This window comes from Lynx canadensis, chromosome B3 (assembly GCF_007474595.2).
Source record: "Lynx canadensis isolate LIC74 chromosome B3, mLynCan4.pri.v2, whole genome shotgun sequence".
Lineage (NCBI taxonomy): Eukaryota > Metazoa > Chordata > Mammalia > Carnivora > Felidae > Lynx > Lynx canadensis.
In genome coordinates, this window is record NC_044308.2 from 67,673,115 (window position 1) to 67,682,116 (window position 9,002).

A 9,002-nucleotide genomic window follows, 5' to 3' on the forward strand; every position below is an offset into this window, starting at 1 on the left:
ATAGTGTTGGGATTTGAATTACTTAAATAAAATTTTTTAACATTCATTTTTGAGAGAGATAGAGCACGAGCGGGGGAGGGGAAGAGAGAGAGGGAGACACAGAATCTGAAGCAGGCTCAAGGCTGCAGGCTGTCAGCACAGAGCCCAATACAGGGCTCGAACCCACAGACTACGAGATCGTGACCTGAGCTGAAGTCAGATGCTTAACCAACTGAGCCACCCAGGTGCCCCAGGATTTGAATTATTTTAAATTGTTTATTCACAGGAACGATCAGTGAGTTGCAGTTGACTATAGAATTTTGGAATTTTTAAACGAACTTAAGAGATCTATTTTTATTTTAATTAATGAGGAAACTGAGTCACATAGTCTTAACTAAGGTGGCAACTATGGAAGAACAGGTTAGAATCCAAGTCCATAGTCCTAGGGCAGTGTTTTGTTCATTGTTTTTTGTTTCGTTTTTTTTTTCAGTCAAAAACACAAGCATGATTGCTTCATAAATTCAAGAGTTTTCCATTTGGGATTACAACAGACACAGGTACTCTAGCCACGTGACCATTTCAGACTAGTGTTCTCATTGCCCTCCATCCTGTTTGCCATATCTGAATATGTCATGATTTTGGAAACTATTTTTAAAAGCAGACCAAAAAGATGTGTGCAAGTGAATGAGCATGAAATGAAGCAATTCAAGTATTTAGACTTTTTTCCACAAAATGCTGAGTTAAGAAAGTTCATTACCAGCAGTTGAGAATAAATAGCTCCATTGATTTGGGCAAATGAATGAGAGGATCTAAACATTATCAGGTCTCTTGAAGTTAGTGTCATGATAAAAGTTGAGATGTGCTAGGTACCAAGAAAGATGGCATAAATGGGTCATTTGTGCTCCTATATAAATGGAGGTTTTTTATGATCAGGAAACTGCATGATACTATAAAATAGACTTTGGACTCTTGCAGACCTGGCTCAAATTTTACCTCATTTGCTTATCAGCATTTGGTTTGACCTTGGATACATTTTATAACTTAAGCCCCAGTTTTCTTTATTCTCAAAATTGAAAAAAGGTCTGTTAATGACAACTAATTTGTTAATATTTGTGAAAATATTTAGCACCTGGGTGGGTGTTCAGCAGATACTAGCCCTTCTCTCTCCGTTCCCCCCCCCCCCCACATTTTTGAGACAATAGAAGATAATTGCCAACCAGTCTTCTGACTTGGGTGCTTAGCTTTGCCCCTATTCTGAGAACATGGAAGATGATGAAGGGGACATGTGGCAGCAGCTGACATTTGAGGATCAAAGATCAAGTCTACTGATTGGAGTGAGAATCAGTATATTGAGGATCACAATACTGAAGATGGTCTCTGCTGAAATGAAAATTCTGACAGAACAGAATAACCAGAGGGATGATACTAGGTTCCATCATGCTTCTGATGTATTGCTCACTTCCGTCAATTCTGAATCCTGTACACCCCACCCCAAATCCTCTAATTGTTGCATTTAGTTAGCTTTGTGCCTCAAATGTCCTTTTTCTTTTTTATCTTTCAGCCACTCAGATGACATTTTTAGAGATGTTTCTTCGGTTAACATAAGATGAGATTTTTTTAAAAAAGCTGACCCTTTTGCGTGAGCCAGAAGAGCAGTTAAAGATAAGCAGTGCCTTGCTTCCTGTGAAAACGGCTTGGCAGTTAGCCTTTGTAATTATGAAGCAATCATGTTAATAGATGTTTAAGAATAATGCAACTGGAGCTGTACTGAGCCAAAGATGGAATGAACACGAGACCATTTTTTCTTCATCCGTTGGTACTCTTTAGTGTCCGAGGAGGGGATTTAATTCAATGAGATCCAGAAGCTTTGCACACTTTGGTTTGCTTCCTAGGGACACAAACCAGAGCTTAGTCCCCCGGAGCAGGACTCAGAATGTAGCATGGTTACTGCTGACTGATACTGTGCCAGTTTTATTCAGTTCTCCCATCTTTTGGCTTATACTTACTTCCGTGGCTGTTCAAACTTCTGCATTACATACGAAGGTGGCTAATCCCATTACTTCTCAACATATGTTACAGGAAAACACTAGTCTTGAAAAACATGCTCCATGGTCAAATAAGGTTGAGGAACACAGTGAATTATTCCCGTTTTGCAGAAACATAGTGCATTGTTAGTTAATTAAAGGTTCTGAGAACTCCTGCTGGAAAAAAAAAAACCATGTTTAACTCAGCATTTCCCAAATTCTTTGACCATAGAACTTTTTTGTTTCTGTTTTTAAATAAGACATCTTAGGGAACTAACTGCAGAACACGGTTTGGGAAACAATATCTTTGCCAGAGCGTTTGAACTTTGATTTCCCCCTTGGAAAATTAAGGGGATTATAATATGGCACCCTGAAATGTGCCATTTCGGCATAAGGGTTATTTTGAGCTAAAGGCCATTGAGAAGCAGCAGATGCAGGAAGAACTGTCTGTCCTCTGCTTCTGCCAAAACTCAGGGCATAAATATCCCTTCATAAAAGAGACATAAACTTTCATTTGTCAAGGTGTCCCCTCTCTTCTGTACTAGGAAGAAGACAGTAACCTTTATTACTGGAAACAGATGGCACTCAGCTGAGTCCGCATAAACAAACCTTACTAAAATCACCCTTCTCTTCATCCATTTCCACATTTTTTACTTGCCCCCAGTTGGCCACTTCTAAAAGCCCCAAGCCCCTTTTTGTTTGCCTATTTGCTTCAGCATTTATCCCTCTTTGTTAAGATGGTATATAAACTTCTAAGCCTAACAGCTTCTTTGGGGTTTTTACCCAAAATGGATGTAAAGTTGAAAGTATTAGTTACATTTTTATGCCTCTTCTATTAACCTGTCTTTTGTTGGTTTAATTCACACGCCCCAGCCACCAACCCTAAAAAGGTCAAGGTAAAATTTTTCCTCCCCTACAAAAACAACAACAAAAAAAGGCTCTTAACTTTTTTTTCTAATTAACCAGAGGCTGAAGTAACAGAGCTGAAGAAAAAACTAGAGGTGAAGTGATTTGTACAAAATGTCATATTGTGTAATTTGTTGAGTGTCATGTATTAATAGCAACATCCTGAAAATGCAAATGAATACAAATCTGATCAGTGTACCATGACATTCTTTCATGTAAGCCTCCTAAGAAAAGGTCACTGAGCATTCTCTGTTTAGATTTTAATTTTAGACTCCAGTATTTCACACTAGACCTTTCTCATTTCTTACCAAGCAGTGAAAGAACAGTTCTTATTTCCAATATGTCTTGTTTTCTCAGCCCTTTAAATGCGTGTTTCTTCAAAAAGTTTAAGTTTCGAGAAGGGAAAAGAATGGGCAAGAAGGGTAGGCCAGAAATAATACAAGAAAATAAAGGCAAATACAGGAAATGACAAAACTCCTCCTTCCTGAGAACATTTAACATAAAGGACCCCAAAAGTTAACCTTGCGTTAGACATGTTGAATTCTCTCACTTGATCTCCAGAGATGACTGTGCCCACCATCCCGCTCCTCTCCATCTTTGACTTACAGAATACACTCACGAAACACTTCTTCTTGAAGTACATTTAAATTCAAGAGCCTCAGTGGTAGCTGCTGCTTCTTGGGAGATGCCTGGTTTAGTATAAACAACTGTTTTGAGAAACTGCTTTTACTGACATTTTGAAAAAATTAAAAGTTCTGGATAAGAATTGATTGTATCAAATACTATCTTTTTCTACTTTTGTTCATTAGTTCATTTTGGCCATTTGGGAAGGTCTTTTTTTTTTTTTTCTTTTTAGTTCAGTTGTTCATGAATAAGTGTGCTTACTGTACTACTGTATTCTCATTACCCCTTTGCTTCCGGAGTACCTTCCAGTGTGCGTTTCTAATCCCAGACTGTCCCGAGAATAATAGTGGAATAGGAGTAGGCCTAGTTAATTTGCACTTTGTTTTGCTGGTTTACTACTTTTCACAGAAATTAATTGGGTTAAATATACAAAAAAGCTGGAAGATGTCTTTGAAAGAATTTAATTCTTGTGCATTACTGTTGAGAGCCTACTGTGTGATAGGCACCAATGCCAGAAGGAACCTCGTTAATTTGTAGGTAAGAACATAAAGGCATTGGTGATTTGCCTAGGACACCATACTTAATTGAACTGGGGCTAGAACCACCTTCCCACTTTCTGGAAAATCCCGTGCCATGCTGTTCTTTAAACTTATTTGCTTGAGGATCACCTAACTAGCTCAGTCGGTTAAGTGTCTGACTCTTGGTTTTAGCTAAGGTCATGATGTCCTGTCTCCCTTCTCTCTCTGCCTCTCTCTCTCAAAAATAAACAAACAAACAAACTTATTTGCTTGAGACAAAGTAGAAAGAGCAATACCTACACCCCGCACATAAGTAAAGCAGGCTTATTAAAGAATTCCTCTCGTGTTAGAACTCCAGAGAGGATATGAGGTTGCCAAAAATCAGGCTAGAAGATGAGAGATCTATAGAAAACATGCTTTGATGTTTATAAGTTTATATTTATGGGTAAAAGCCAAATTAATACTTGTTTTGTTCTGAAAAAGGTATAAAAAACATAAAATGGGAAGGAACTCTACAATCTGTGCCTCTGAAATGCTAAAGCTTTTTTATTTTTAAGCACAGCCAGAAGAGGTAAAATAACAGTTTTAAAGTGTAACATACAATAAAGGGAAAGATAAGATTTACCAAAACCTGCACTTTCAATTACCATTATACACCAACTGGCTCAGCCTCCCAATTTAATTGTACCTACTACACCCAGTCTTAGAGCACTTGGGAGCTGTAAGAAAATCTATGTGAATTAAAGTTCCCAGGAGTAAAATTCTATTAAATAATTCAAAGCAAGACGCTCTTATACAATTACAAAATCAATTGTGATAAGTTTTTAGAAGCGACCATTGCAACTCTTGATCTAGTTTTATTTATTTTTGAGAGAGCATAAGCAGGGGAAGAGCAGAGAGGGACAGAGGATCCAAAGCTGGTTTTGCACTGGCAGCCGAGTCTGATGTGGGGCTTGAACTCACGAACTGTGAGATCATGACCTGAGCCTACTCAGATGCCCAACCAACTGAGCCACCCAAGTGCCCTTCTACTTGGACTCTTAGTAGATGAATAGGCTCATCTGAGCAAGTAGAGAATGTGTCTCCTCTGTAGAAATATAGCCCTCGCTTTGAAGTCATGAATGTCAGCTGTCATCAATACTTAAGGAATTAAATTGGTCACATAGTTCTCTTAAATTGCCATAGTACTATTAATATTGGGCATGTGAAGTGAAACTATTGGTCCTTGTCTAGAATTAAGTTACAAGAATCACCTGACCTTGACTTGGCTAGTCTGAAATGTCAAATGCAGGTCAAATGGATGCAAAGATCTCTGACATCACATTTGGCACTCTCACAACAGATTGAAAGTATCAGTTATGAGGAGTTCCTAAGTTAGTGGGACCTTGCAGAAAGTGCTACATACCAGTAGGCATTTGGGGATCCTAAGGGATACATTTAGAAACATCGTGTGAAATACTGACATTTATTTTTAGGAAAAAATGACAATCGAAGGAGGGTATTTTGTTTGTGAAATGCATAAGCTTCTTTGGCTCTGATGCCAGCCATGTACAGACCACTTTTTTCTGTTTAAGTAAACTTTTTAGTGAGGTATATTACACATATGGAAAAGTACACAAGTCAGGTGAACAAACTCAATACGTTTTCTTTCATAAAGTGAATATAATCTTGTAATCATCACCCAAATCAAGAAACAGAACATTACCAGCTCCAGAAATTCCCTAGCAAGCCCCCTACCAGTCATTATTCCCTATCCAAAGAAATATTTTGTCTTCTGCCATGATTAGTTATGGTTTTGAGCTTTATATAAATGGAATCATACAGAATGTACTTTATGTGTCTGCCCTCTCAAATAGGTTTGTCTGTATGATATGACGTAGGGATCAGTTGAGCACTATTTATTAGAAGACCATCTTTTCCCTTGCTACACAGTAATGTCATCTTTGTTATTAATCAAAAGATAGTTTAGTGTGGGTCTATTTCTAAAATTTCATTTTTACAGTTTTCTTGTGCCAGCATTCTACTGTGTTAATTACTGTAACTTTATAATCTTGATATTTGGTTGTGTATATCCAGCAGCTATATTCTTCTTCAAGATACTGGCCTTTCTTAATCTTTGTATAAATTTTAGAAGCATCTTGTCAATTCTACAAAAAAAACAAACAAACAAAACTTGATGGGATTTTTACTGAGATTACATTGAATCCATAAATCAATGTGGGGGAAAATTGACATCTTTACAATCTAGGAATGTGGTACTACTTTACATTTACTTAAGCTTTTTAATCTCAATAATGTTTTATAATTTTTTATAGAGGGTCTTGGCCATCTTTTATTAAATTTATTCCTAGGTATTTGATTTTTGTATGTTCTTATAAATGGTACTTTTTGATGACATTTTATTACAGTTTTTAATTGTTTGTTACTAATATATAGAAATACAATATAATTTTGTATGTTGACCTAGTATGTAGTGAAGTTGTTTAATTCACTGATTATTTCTTAGAGTTTGACTGTAGATTCTTTTGGATTTTTTACATACATAATTATGTCACCTCTGAAAATGGTAGTCTGGCTTCTGTTTATAATCTTAAGGCTTTCTTTCCTTTTTAATTATATGCTTTTTATCCCTTTTCTGCCTCATTGGCCTGTTGAAGACCTTCAGCACAATGTTGAATAGAGGTTGTCAGAATGAGTATTTTTGTTTCTTCCCAATCTTAGGAGCCATGCTTTCAATATTTCACTATTCAGTGTTTGCTATAGGTTTTGTGATACTCTATATCAGATTTCAAGAGTTTCCTTCTATTCCTAGTTTGCCAAGTGTTTTTTTTCAACATGTATGAGTGTTGAATTCTAACAAATTTTTTTTCTGTATTCATCCAAATGATTATAAGCTTTTCTCCTTTATTCTGTTAATGAGGTGAATTGCATTGATGCATTTTTCTGTTGATTGTTTTTTTTCTCCTGGTTATGAGCCAAAATTGCTACTGTTTACATTCCTGGTAAATTTTTATTGGATCTTGGAAGTTACAAATGTTATATTGTTGAATATTTGAATTTTGTTGTCTTCCTTTATTTTTTTAATTAAAAAAATGTTTTAATGTTTATTTTTCAGAGAGAGAGAGAGAGAGAGAGAGCAAGCATGAGCGGGGGAGGGGCAGAGAGAGAGAAAGAATCCTAAGCAGGCTCCATGCTCAGCATGGAACCGGATGTGGGGCTCAGTCTCACAAACACAAGATCATGACCTGAGCCAATATCAAGAGTCGGACACTTAACCAACTGAGCCACCCAGGTGCCCCAACAAATTCCATTGCTTTGGTGGAACTCTCTGTCTTGTATTTTTCTGGAACATATAAATCATAGTTATCTTAATGTATCTGATACACTAAATTCTTAGTGGTACACACAACTCTCTAATGAGTGCCTGACATTATATTTGAAACATTGCATTGGCTCTGGTTGGTGTTTTCTCCCCCCAGAGAGGGCTTACCCTCTTCTCTCACAGCCAGGGGACAGATGGCCTCAATCTAGTTGGGGCCACACCTCTCCCAGACTGGCTTGCTGTCTCTGGGAATATCAGAGTAGCTCTGTCTCACCCTCAGTATTAGGATGTAGTGCTCTAGAAGTGAAGGCCTGGGATATTTTTTCAGTCAGTCTTCCCTGGCTAGTTCTGAACTCCATTTTTGTCTCCGTAGCATTATGAAACAACCCCAAACTCTGCTTTGCTATTTTACCCAATTTGTTTGGCTTCCAAGCCTCTTGTCCTGCATGACTTAATCAGTAAATAGCCTGAGGAAAACTGATGCTGGTGGTGGGCTCACATTTTTGCATTCCACTTTTGTCTAGGATCTTGATTCTACAATTGCCTTGGCAGCTTCAGACTTCAGTATTTATCTTCCCAGTCCCATCAAGTTCCTGCTGACTTCTTAGCTGTTTGCCCTGCACCAAGAATTGCCAAATGCCCTATCTTACTGCATTTGGGCTGCTATGACAAAAATAAGATGAATTGAGTGGCTCAAACAGCACACACTTCTTTCTCACAGTTCTGGGGGCCAGAGAGTCGAAGATCTGTGTGCCAGCACATTGGGGTCTGGTGAAGACCCAGTCTTTTCACTGTGACCTTACATGTTGGAAGGAGGGCAAGAATGCTTTCTGTGGTCCCTTTTGTAAGAGCACTAATCTCATTCATGAGGGCTCCACCCTCATGACCTAATCACCCCCACCTCCAAACACCATGGCACTGGGGCTTCAGATTTCACCATATGAATTTGGGAAGGACACATTCAGTCCACTGCATGTCCCTAGGAGTAAAATAATGTGCAAAAAGTTGGGATGACCTCAGTAAGCTCTCCTTCCCTCAAATCCTGGGTATCTCAGCAGGTTTCTAATAACCGCTAGCAGATTTTTCTTTAATCTAGCTTTTTCTGTATTGGTCAAGCTGTTGAATCAGAGTCAGCCTGGATCACATTCGAGAAACATTGATTTAAGGCCTTATTGTACCTATTTTTGTAATATCTTATTTCTTTTACTAAACTTTAAGTCTCTGCTGAAAAATTATCCTTAATCCTCAGCTTGGTCACACCCTGCCTCATTCCTGATACTGATGTGGTTTGAAATGTTGGGTTCAGAGCTGATGGCCAAGAAAGAATATTTGAGACATCTTTAGTGCAACAAGGTAGTTTTATTAAAGCACGGGGACAGAACCCGTGGACAGAAAGAGCTGCACTGGGGTTGTGACAGGTGACTGATTATATACCTTCAGGTTGGGAGGGAATTAGGGATAGAGTAAATTTCTAAGGAATTTGGAAACAAGGTTTCCAGGACCTTGAGGGGCTAGCTGCTGTTAGGAAATGGCCATGAATTACCATTTAGCAAAAACTCAGTCATGAGACCCTTCAGATTGGGGGGCATAAGCTTGGAGTATGATTGTCAACATATATCTTGTGAGGGT